This window comes from Protomyctophum bolini (assembly GCF_963924005.1).
Source record: "Protomyctophum bolini genome assembly, chromosome: 23".
In the NCBI taxonomy this organism is placed as follows: domain Eukaryota; kingdom Metazoa; phylum Chordata; class Actinopteri; order Myctophiformes; family Myctophidae; genus Protomyctophum; species Protomyctophum bolini.
Window position 1 is genome coordinate 22982457 of NC_137884.1, and position 13097 is coordinate 22995553.

Below are 13097 nucleotides of genomic sequence, written 5' to 3' on the forward strand. Positions count from 1 at the left end.
CTTGAGTGAAGGGTACAATACTTATTCATTATCAATGTTTATAAGTTAAATACCGAAATTAAACTAAAAATAATTATGTATAAATTAGCCTATATTTTATTTAAGACATAGTAAAAATCGCTAATCAAAAAAATCATAGGCTACTACTGATTAAAAGGCTTGGTAATAATGAATGTTTATAGTTTAATATAATATAATAATACCGAAATTCTTTATAGGCCTAAATGGTAAATGGTGCATTTATATAGTGCCTTTATCTAAATAAATCTAAATCTATCTAATCTAAATCCTGATATAAAAAGCTTGTTTCATGGTAGGCCTACAATGTCTTATAACAATGGAATCAGCATGATATAACGTAATAATGGAAAATTCCATACAGATTATGACATCAATAGTCCAATAATAATAATACTAATACTACTACTACTACTACTACTACTACTACTAATAATAATAAAGTTGTGCAATTGCTATAGTCTGGCAACCAGATTATTGCCCACTCACAATATGCTGCGTATTGAGATAAACACACACGCACGCGCACACACACACACACACACACACACACACACACACACACACACACACACACACACACACACACACACACACAAGCTGTGCCTATTGTAGAGCAGCTGTATATCAAGGTGAGTTACTGTACCAGTGCCAGTGTCTGTTTACTATGACAAATGAAACACTATAGTCTGTCTGTATACACTATGTACACTAATGTTTTTAATGCGACTGTACATTTTTTTATTGTGTTGTGTTATGAATACAAGGGACCTCAGACATCTTGGCACCTTTTTTGGGATGACTGGATCCTTGATGAGTACCTTCTAATTCTAATCTTCAATATGATTTAATTTATAGCACTCTGAGAGTCCCTGTGAGTGACAAGTGCAATACAAATAAAATATGAACAACAAATTACCTCTTATAGTGACTTATGTACTCACTGTATAATGGATTTAATGCATTTTAAGAGTGACTATAAAGCATTATAAAATGATTGCAATGTCTTACAACTATGATATTTAACATAGATAGAAACTGTCATTACACAATGTTTTGTGTTATGAGTGCGTATAGAACTGTGTTATATGCATTTCATGATGCATGTATACTTGGCCTTATACTGATTTATAACACATTGTTGTCGTGGATGGCTAGATGGCAACCACAAGGTTCCCAGTTCAAACCCGGGCTAGAGTTAGTGTCGAAGTGTCCTTGAGCAAGACACTGAAACGTTAGTGCCTTGCAGTTTAATTCCTCATGTGTAAATGGGTGAATGTAATGCACAATCTATGTAAAGAGCCTTGGATAAAGGCGTTCTATAATTGTACATCCAGCCAATGTGTTATAAATCATTATAAGGCCAAGTATAAATGCATCATGAAATGCATATAACACAGTTCTATACGCACTCATAACACAAACCATTGTGTAATGACAGTTTCTATCTATGTTAAATATCATAGTTGTAAGACATTGCAATCATTTTATAATGCTTTATAGTCACTCTTAAAATGCATTAAAATCCATTATACAGTGAGTACATAAGTCACTATAAGAGGTAATTTGTTGTTCATATTTTATTTGTATTGCACTTGTCACTCACAGGGACTCTCAGAGTGCTATAAATTAAATCATATTGAAGATTAGAATTAGAAGGTACTATCAAGGATCCAGTCATCCCAAAAAAGGTGCCAAGATGTCTGAGGTCCCTTGTATTCATAACACAACACAATAAAAAAAATGTACAGTCGCATTAAAAACATTAGTGTAGGCCTACATAGTGTATACAGACAGACTAAAGTGTTTCATTTGTCATAGTAAACAGACACTGGCACTGCCGCACTGGTACAGTAACTCACCTTGATATACAGCTGCTCTACAATAGGCACAGCTTGTGTGTGTGTGTGTGTGTGTGTGTGTGTGTGTGTGTGTGTGTGTGTGTGCGTGTGCGTGTGCGTGTGCGCGTGCGCGCGTGCGTGTTTATCTCAATACGCAACATATTGTGAGTGGGCAATAATCTGGTTGCCAGACTATAGCAATTGCACAACTTTATTATTATTATTATTAGTAGTAGTAGTATTAGTATTATTATTATGGGACTATTGATGTCATCTGTATGGAATTTTCCATTATTACGTTATATTTTGCTGATTCCATTGTTATAAGACATTGTAGGCCTACCATGAAACAAGCTTTTTATATCAGGATTTAGATTAGATAGATTTAGATTTATTTAGATAAAGGCACTATATAAATGCACCATTTACCATTTAGGCCTATAAAGAATTTCGGTATTGATATTATATTAAACTATAAACATTCATTATTACTAAGAATTTTAATCAGTAGTAGCCTATGATTTTTTGATTAGCGATTTTTACTATGTCTTAAATAAAATATAGGCTAATTTATACGTAATTATTTTTAGTTTAATTTCGGTATTTAACTTATAAACATTGATAATGTAATAAGTATTGTACCCTTCACTCAAGGGGCTGGGTGTAACCATAGGGGGTGACCCCACCCACTCCTCTCAAAACCCCACCCACTCCTCCTCCATAACCCCGCCCACTCCTCCTAGGAGAAGCCCCGCCCCGATCTGCGGGCTGCAATCAGGGGCTTCTCAATTTATGGTCCATCCGTACGGCCGTTTCGCGCTCCAGAACCGCCTTTTATTTTGACATTCCGGAAACACGAAGGATGTGTGTGTACGCATGTGCGCGACGTGTGCGTGCGTGCGTGTGTGTGTGCGTGTGTGCGTGTGCGTGGGGCCCGACCACTCCTTCCATCCAAAAGAACCCGGAAGGAGCGAAGGATGAGCCGGCGGACACTAGCAGAAATGACAGCAGCTTCGTCTTCACCGTCTTCTACCACAGCAGCAACAACCACCACCACCATGGGGTCAGGGGAGAACACTGTCACAAGTGAACAGCGAGCCGCAGCGTCGTCGCTATTACCAAAACACTCCTACTGGTTCGATTTCTGGGTGTTCGTGGTGTTTGACGTGGCGTTTTTCCTGGTTATGTACTTCGTAGTCCCTTGATAGTAGTGGGTAAGTCAAGTGTGTCGACTTTTCAGTTCCTTGTTTGTTGGAAGTTATTTCCCACCCACCCGTGTACAACTGTACTGTCTGTATATATTACACAAAGGGTCATATTTCAACTATCAAGTGCTCACCCCCTGCACTTTATAGTTTTTCTTTCCATTGGCACGTTTGACTGTCAAGGGTTCAGCCTCCAGGAAGAAATTCCCTAAATACAAAGTACTGTCACCTCATACACAAAGAAATACAACAATTGTGGCACTCCATCTTTAAAGAACCAACCCTGTGTTTTGTTTGAGACTTAAAAAAAATATATATAACATAAATCTTGTATGGGGGTCTCATCATGGCACAATAGTCAGACGGGGGTCCGTGGCTAAAGAAAGACATGTCAAAGGGGTCCTCCTTTGATATGAAAAGGTTGGAAAACCACTAACGGATCTATGCCAGTTTAACCACTTCTTGTTTGTTTGACCCATTTAGCTTAGTGACCCTGAAGGGTTGGTGGTGGTGATAGTAAATGGCTTTTGTGTCACAGTGCATCATCTCATATGACTATCCACTGCAAATGTACTATTGTATTAGCATACGAGACTAAAGACCTTCCTTTCTAACAAGGCATTTGTTGTTTTATTCTCATCGTGTCCTTTTAAATATTTTTGCATTGTAGCACTTTGAGATTTGTTTCAATTGTAAAGTGCGTAAAATAAAAACTTTATTTTGTATTATTAGGTTGGATAAAATAAGTTGCAGCTTTAACACTGAATGTACAAACGTAACCACTAACTAACCAAATTGATTTACAGATGGATTTAACACCGTGGTTACACATTCTTTTGTCACAGACGGCATATTTATTATCTTTCTTCTAGACATGTCAGTCAGACATTCAAGCTGGAAGTGGAAACCCTGAAGTGCTGTCCTTTGCTCCGGCTGTCATGGCAACTGAACTACTGCTTAGACTCTTGAGACTGAAATGCTACAACAACTTTGGCGGATATCATTCAACCCATTTCAAAGATCCAAGAAGATGTTATTTTCATTCCCTGCATGGGCATTCTGTTTCCATGGCTGATATTTCAAAATGACTCTTTTATAATTATGAGGGATATGATTCCCCAACAAGTACTTCCTGGCCGGGGCAATTGTAAAATTGTCAAGAGTCACTAGATAAAAAGACACTAGTGATTATGCGATCACTGATGTGATCTTTTCTTTTTCTTGTATTACTGTGCATTTGCCATAGGTTTACTGGTGTGTTTAATTCCTGTCGCCACCATTGTCCATTTAACAATGAGGTTAACTTCTCTGGAGAAGAGACAAGTAGGGATTTAGCTTTTCCCCCTTTTCCTCCACCCTAATGAAGACCTCCTAAAGGTAGAAAATAGAAACATGTTGGCAGTTGCCTTTTAATTATACATTTTTCTTTACTATGTAAAGGGGAAAAACCCAACAATTTGTTGTCCGAATACCTTCATTGATTATGTCGCAAATTTCTTGGGGTGACTAGATTAGTGATTTCACATTTCAGAAGATGACAATATTATTGTTAATTTTACTTCCTACAACTGGACGTTCTTAACTTCTTGAATGTTTGTTCAAATGGCCTATTACAAAGGATGAACAATAGAACTATATGGATCCAATGCCAATTGGTCTAAGCTGCTAAAGCTGCCCATGGAATACCCTACAAATAAAGTCATATTAAATTATTTCTATTTGCTTCTAATTCTATCCTAAAACGTACTATTTCCTTGCAATCCTACAGAGTAAAATGGTATTCACATTGCATACAATATCGTACGGCATACTATGGCACGCCGTTTTTCATCATTTTTGAGGATTTGAAAAAAATGAAAAAAACGATGGGTTATAGCCCATGTTTTTTGAAATTTTGGAAAAAAAAGTTAGCCTCGTTTCTCATCATTTTGGACCGTGGGCTATAGCCCATATCGTACGGCATACTATGGCACGCCGTTTTTCATCATTTTTCATCATAAATGTAGACGTCTAAATGTAGACGTCTAAATGTGTACGTCTTCTCTTATGGGGGTCCCTGGCATATCTTTTCAAATGGGGGTCCACGGGCTAAGTAGTGTCAATTTGGGGGTCCTTGACATGAAAAAGTTTGGGAACCACTGCTTTAAACACTTTAGCACTTTATGAACATGAACAAAATAGATGGGTCCCCCCTGGAACTCCCTCAGGTACCCCTGGGGGTCCCCGGACCCCACTTTGGGAACCACTGGCATACAGTACTAAGAAACCAAAATGTCTTTTTTGCGGCCTGTTCTAGTGCAACCATTAGGCCGATATTAACCCATTTTGTGCGGGAACCCCTCCCCTTAGCATTACGTTATGCTTTAGCTATTGAAAAATAGATCTACAAGCTCATAGCGCGCCACCGAGTGGCACGCTATACGAGCTTGTAGGTCTGCTATTTTTGAAAAATCGAAGAACAACTGACAAACAGCTTTTTCAGAAAAATGTCAGGATGTAGAAGACATTTTTAGAATCTGATCTCAGGTCAAAATGGGTGTTAATAAAATCTATACAATATAAATGATGTTGGCTAGGTACAGTAGGCGTAGCTGGTGACAACATTTCAGCCAATCAGGAGAGTACCCATTCATCAGCTTCATTGTCATAGTGTCTGCACATTTCTTTGTGTGATCACTTTCAAATGTACACATCCTGACTGAGTTCTACTGTATGTCCTGGTTGGATAAAATCGCCACGTTATCCTGACTTATTTATTAAAGAGCTGGAGTTTCTTGCTACTGAACAAACACTATAGCAAATGAGTACAATCAGAATACAGAGCTACTGTATTTAACACTTGTTTTAGCCAAAGAAAATAATTTAAATAAATAAAATACATGTCATTTTTAACATTCTGGCAGCTGAGGTTGCACTAGTTGCACTCCACCTCAGTGTATTGTGAGAGGGGGAGAACCGACAATAAGCCTCAGTCTCCAGCTACTGACTTTCTTATTCTGAAATTGAACACTTACAATTTACATGGGTTTATACTTTGGAATAATACATAATAAACGCAGTGAGAGATGTCACTTCTACTTTGCCTCTGATTTGCTTCGCTTACAAACTTCATATCGCCTTGCCTCAATGTGTGAATGAAGCCTCATGTTATGTCCTAAATATTACTTTTGTGATAATTCTACATTACTGCCTAACTCGTAAATGGCCGGCCGAGCCTAATATTTGATTATTTTGTCATTCTATGTGTTCTTAGTATCCTGGTGTCGGTATCGCATCAATCTGGGAACAGTCTGTCTCGAGAGACTATTTAGAAAGTAATTTAAAGACATTTATTTTTTTGTGTGTGCCTCTCTTCAGGAATGTGAATGAAACGTTGAATTAATAAACCAGTGGAGCTGAGTTATTCCTTACCAGTGTTGCGGACTCTATTTCTTTCCCTATGGTATGTACCCTAAAGAAACAATATACTATACTGCTTCCCCCTGGTGGTGAAAGGAAGGCCAAAGGTTCATTAATAATTCCACTTGTCCGCCACAACTCCATTTGAGAATAAAGTACTCTATCATTCTGATAGATTAGTCCTATATAACATCTATATGAATTTATAAAAGTGATCAAAGCGCTGAGCAGAGCTGACGAGCAGAAAGTTATTAACATCATTTAGTGTTTGTGGTTCTGAGAATGAACTACATTCTCAGGTTGCTACCTGCACCTGCTCTGTGTGTGTGTGCGTGTGTGTGTGTGTAACTTGGTTTCAGCCAAACAAGTTCAACAAGACCCCCCCGTCTTGTTGAACTTGTTTGGCTGAAACCAAGTTATCCGATCTCTCCATCTGTCTGTCTCTCTCAAACAATGCAGTAAATTACATGGTGACATATGATGACGCTCGATCGATCGTTGTCAGTTACTGGGAAGTCGGACGTCAAGAACTTCCACAGAAAAGGGAGTGAGAATCTTATGGGAAAACTACCGGATTGCCTGGTTGAGTCACCATTATTAAGGACATGTGCCCATAATTAATTGCATGTGTCTGCAGTCTGCTCACTCATACATACAGTAAGTTACAATGAACAGCAACATGATTTTAATATGGAAGGTTCATTTTCGCCCCATAACCACGCCCATATCCCCCTCCTACCAACACAACAGTGGTCCCCAGGTTGATTCTCAGTCAGGGTGGTGGTCCCTGGTTCATAATCAGTTGAAAACCCCTGATCTATACACTCTATTTTAGCCTGCAATCTTTACACAGAGATGATAATTCACATTGTAGGTACATTCATATTTAAAAATGTTTGACAACCTAAAATAACTTTGAATTTGAACTCTTAACCTCAAAGCACAAAGACAAATGTGCATATGCCTGATTGTCTGTTATTTGTTTTTATCTCAGTAGCAGAGAATATTTTAAATAATATTTCAAATAGCCTGACTTCTTTTGTATTTTGTCATTGGAAATGGACTGGAGACAAGATCTTGTATTTTATTTAAAGGTGGGGTATTTTATTTGTAGCATTTCAGTCTCAGTCTTGGCCAGGTGATGTTAGGTACAGACATGCGTCATATGATCTCTCTCTCTCTCTCTCTCTCTCTCTAGACACACCCAGTATGTTATTGTTTGACACACTCTGTGAACGGTTTCTGAACAGTCTTGGCCTGGCTGATGTTTCACCATCATGGGGGATAAAGCACAAAGATTCATGATGGTAAGTAACACTAGGGTAAGTGTTATTAATCAGGTATGGTTAGGCTAATCATACTAAATGGTGGATTTATGTACAGTACTTTAGTTATCCATGGCACTTTACATACGGTAGATTGTGCATTACAGTCACTCATTCACACACACACACACACACACACACACACACACACACACACACACACACACACACACACACACACACACACACACACACACACACACACACACACACACACACACACACACACGGCTGTGACACCGATGGCGGAGACCATTTTATTTTATTCAACCTTTATTTAACCAACCTGCACATCAGGACAGGAGCTTCAATTTAAATGTCTGTAGCCTAATTATATTATAGTATTATAATACTAATATACAGTTAGTTAATATAACTTAAGGCCATTATAAAATAACATGAGTTAGAACATAAGTAGTGGCATAAATGTCCAGTCAGTGGATTTGGTAACCAACCACTAACCACTTATAAATATATTGAGTCCATTATTGATAATCGTCTGAATTCTAAAAATTCCTTCTACATCCTGACAGTTTTCTGAAAAATGTTTCTATGTCAGTCGTTCTGTCAGTCGTAGCGTGCCACTCGGTGGCACGCTATGAGCTTGTAGATCTGCTATTTTTCAATAGCTAAATTATAACATAATGTATGTAACCACCAAAAGGGGTTCCCGCCCAAAATGGGTTAAGGGAAGCTATAGGTAAATGTCAGGTAGATGCAGGGGGTAGATAAGTCCCCAGTGATGATTCTATTCCACAGGGCGTTCACAGAATCTGTTATTACCTGTTCCGCCATTTTGTTGGAACGGAAACCTTGGCCTTAAACAAAAACATGCCCTCAAGGGATTGTCAAGGTGGCGAGCAAGATTGTGGGCGTACAGTTCACCTGACACCTGCCCGAGTGACGAGCAGGTGCTTCGGTTCTACAAATGCCTTAACCCATTCTGACCTGAGATCAGATTCATACCAGGTTTCCACTGGACACACACTGGTCTGATTAACCCATTCTGACCCGAGATCAGATTCTAAAAATGTCAGTCGTTCTTCGAATTTTTCAAAAAATAGCAGACCTACAAGCTCATAGCGCGCCACTCGGTGGCGCGCTATGAGCTTGTAGATCTGCTATTTTTCAATAGCTAAAGCATAACATGATGCTAACACCAAAATGGGTGCCCGGTCAGAATGGGTTAATGCCCTAAATCTTGACAGTTTTCTGAAAAACCCAACGTTTCTATGTCAGTCGTTCTCAAACATGTTCTTGCGAAGGACTCCCAAAAATAAATGAAATTGGCCGCCGACCCCCCATCTGAAAATATGTTGTTCCAGGGACCCCTCATTTAGTTTCCATTTTGTACGAACAGTTTTTGTCATCTAGTATTAGTCGACTAAATCAACACTGGTCTTTAGTTTACTGTTTTTAGAGCTTTTCTACCTGAATAGCCCAATTTGGCACATGCAAATAAACTTGACCTTGACCTTGATCAAGGGTCCATTTGGTTCCATTTGTACACTCTCAGAGTTACAGACCTGTAAGGGTCCATTTGGTTCCATTTGTACACTCTCAGAGTTACAGACCTGTAAGGGTCCATTTGGTTCCATTTGTACACTCTCAGAGTTACAGACCTGTAAGGGTCAATTTAGTTCCATTTGTACACTCTTTAGTCTTAGAGCGTTACAGAACTGTAAGGGTCCATTTAGTTCCATTTGTACACTCTTTAGTCTTAGAGCGTTACAGACCTGTAAGGGTCCATTTAGTTCCATTTGTACACTCTCAATTACAGACCTGTAAGGGTCCATTTAGTTCCATTTTTACACTCTCAGAGTTACAGACCTGTAAGGGTCCATTTAGTTCCATTTGTACACTCTCAGAGTTACAGACCTGTAAGGGTCCATTTAGTTCCATTTGTACACTCTCAGTTACAGACCTGTAAAGGTCCATAATGTGTTAAAAACTGACCAAGGTGTTCACGGACACCTGAGTAGACGATGAAATGACAATGAATGAATGAATGAATGAATGAATGCATGCATGCATACATGCATACATGCATACAAATAAAGTGAAATATCCCTTTAAGTATAGTTCTCTTGTGGTCTGGTAGGACACCTACTGGTTGGTACAGGTATTACATCTAGTGAAGCTTCAGGATATGATGGTGAATATTATTGACTCATTTCATATTTATATATTTGGGCTGGAATTCGATTTAAAAAATAATAATTCATTTGATGCATTTATTTGTAATGAATGAATTGAAATTAAATACATTTTAATCGCATATCAATATTTGATATCGAAACTGATTTTGTGTGTGTGTGTGTGTGTGTGTGTGTTAGGGTTAATGAAGTATGATCTATTTCATTGACAGGTGTAATAAAGAGCTAAAGATGAGCGAGCGTGTGGAGAGAGAGGAGGAGGAGGAGGGAGCCGACAGACCAGAGTCTCCAACAGACAGCTGTGTGTCTGCTGAAGAGTGACCGGTCCAGAGCCATAGAGGAAGACAGAGGCCATGAACCACGTGACCGGCTATTTTCTGCCCCCTCAATGTCGTAACTCTTCCATTAGATGGCTCTGGACCGGTCCAGAGGAAGACCTCCTGACTCCACTAATGAACCTGGACCTGAACACACACAGTAGGCTATGTCAAACATTCTATACAATATGCCTATATGACACTATAACAAACACTATACAATATGCACAACACTATAGTCCAGCCCCCTTTCATGACGACGCCAGGCCCAGGAAATAATTCCCAATGCATTTTTCCAATAGACATTTCAAAATGTATTTATTTAAAGACGTTTTAAGCGTTGTACGAAGCCAACTCGAGTCGTGACAAATCATGACAACAAACACAATATTTTGGACCAAACAAATAATTACAAATAAGAAAAAGAACAAAAAAAGTGTTGTAACCTGCCGTTTTTTTCCTACTTTCTAATTCTTTGTTTGGCCCAAAACATTGTGTTTATTGTCACGATTTGTCACGACAAGAGTTGGCTTTGTCCGCGGCGTAAACGTCTTTAAATAAATACTTTCTGAAAAGTCTATGAGGAAAATGAACGGGGATTTCTTTTCCGGGTCTCTCGAGGGGGCGGTACTGCGACGCTCTATAACATGACAAATTAAACATGTGGGTTGCACGAGTTATATAGACCAAAATATGAAGCAGCTGCTCTAGCACCAACAAGGAGGCTGATTTGAATAAATCATTTTAGGGTCGAGTTTCGTCCTCGGCCCCGACTGGGACCGTGTGCAAAGTTTCACACGACCGCTATAGGTCCAAAAGTTTACGTCTGAAAAACTATTACCGAAATGTTGTTTGTTTTTGTTTCGTCTGTTCTGAAATGTAATACTTGAAGCTTCGTGATGGTTCATTGTATTTTGTCTTGTGTTTTCTCTAGTGATATATTATGATATTTTGGTAATACGGTGGGCAATATAAACTTGGGCTTCAGCCCAAATCTTTTTGGCCAAATTCAACAACTGTTTTTTTGTTTTGTTTTTCCTTAAATGACCAAAATAAATGAACTAACTCACTTCTATCTAATATCTAACTAACTAACTAACTATCTATTTAACTAATTGATTAATTGACTAACTATCTATCTATCTAACTAAATAACTAACTAACTACTAAATAATGTTGAACAAACAGTAGTTTTCATTCACATGATAATTTATAAAAATTCATTATGATTCCAGAAGTGATCACCACGGACCAGAGTCTCCAACACACAGCTGTGGGTCTATGGAGAGTGACACGTCTATGGGAAAGCCTCCTGACTTCAGTAATGAACCTGGACCTCCAGACACAAAGTATGTGAATCCTCCTATAGAATATAAACAACAAGGTGATGCCTTGTGTAAATTATAAAACAAGACCTACAGTATAGTCAACTAGAGAAGGGGCTGAAATGTTGTAGGACTAGTTGCAAACAATGTGTTTTGAAGAAAATGTGAAATAGTGGAATTATGAAAAAGATTATCTTCCAAAGATGAAGGATTGACAATTTCCTATTGAAAGATCATGATCATACACAGTAGACTGGCTTCCCTAATGTAACCCTGATGACAATTCTATATGAGCTGACTGTAGCTTGGTTTTGAGGGATTTGATTGCACCGTTGCACTATATGGAATACAAGCTATACTGTTATGCCCTATTCGTTACTGTCTCTGTTGTTTATTGCTGTGTATTGCTATTTCTGTCTGTATGATTCCAGACGTGTTCACCACAGAGCAGAGTCTCCAACACCCAGCCTTCTGTCTAAAAATGATCCTCCGCACTTCAGTAATGAACCTGGACCTTCCCACACAACGTATGTCAATCTGTCTGTCAGATATATGTCTCTCCTTATCTATACAGTATCTACTGTCTGTATGTAATGGTTATCATAATGTTTTATTACTTTTTAGGGTTCGTTTTTGAGGGCCTTTATCCAGCTTTGTCTTTGTGTGTACCCCATAGCGATGATTTGATTGGCTGAGCACGGAATGTGAGGATAAAATTGAGTACAGAAAAGTGAGGACGCCAAAAGCGATTGGTCGCAATGTGATGATGTATGATGATAAGATTGCCCCTCACTTCACACAAGTGTGATTTTTTAAATAGAAATCAGTGCTATTGAACACCCTTTACATCTGTGAATGTTATTTTTTTAAATATATATTGGGGCCATTTTGAATATTTGTGGTGTAGAATGGTGACCTGGGTCAATCACAATGTATCAGTGCAGTGAGGAGGTACGGCAGTTACAGTGACACACAGACACACATTAAATGTGTGCCAATTAACCAATTAACCAAATTTTGTGCCAATTAACCACATTTTGGTTAATTATAGGAGGAGGAGGAGGAGGAGGAGGAGGAGAGGGAGGAGGAGGAGGAGGAGGAGGAGAGGGAGGAGGAGGAGGAGGAGGAGGAGGAGGAGGAGGAGGAGAGGGAGGAGGAGGACGACGACGATGATGAAGTATGATGCTATGATATGATGATGATATGATGATATGATTATGATGATGATATGATGATGATATGATGATGTAACGTTATCGTACTCTTTCAGTAAAGTGGGTTTAAGCTGTGGGTCTATGGAGAGTGACACGTCTATGGGAAAGCCTCCTAACTTCAGACCAGAGTCTCCAACACCCAGCTGTGGGTCTATGGAGAGTGACACGTCTATGGGAAAGCCTCCTAACTTCAGTCCAGAGTCTCCAACACCCAGCTGTGGGTCTATGGAGAGTGACACGTCTATGGGAAAGCCTCCTAACTTCAGACCAGAGTCTCCAACACCCAGCTGTGGGTCT

General features: G+C 39.0%; 1 long non-coding RNA gene across 1 annotated transcript; it reads left to right on the forward strand.

Annotated features, from left to right (window-relative positions):
- The first annotated feature begins 2823 nt into the window (after positions 1 to 2823).
- Positions 2824 to 6474, forward strand: LOC308310934. The gene is made up of 2 exons (XR_013963570.1): positions 2824 to 3073; positions 3937 to 6474. It is a non-coding gene; the product is annotated as an uncharacterized lncRNA (long non-coding RNA).
- Positions 6475 to 13097: the final 6623 nt, after the last annotated feature.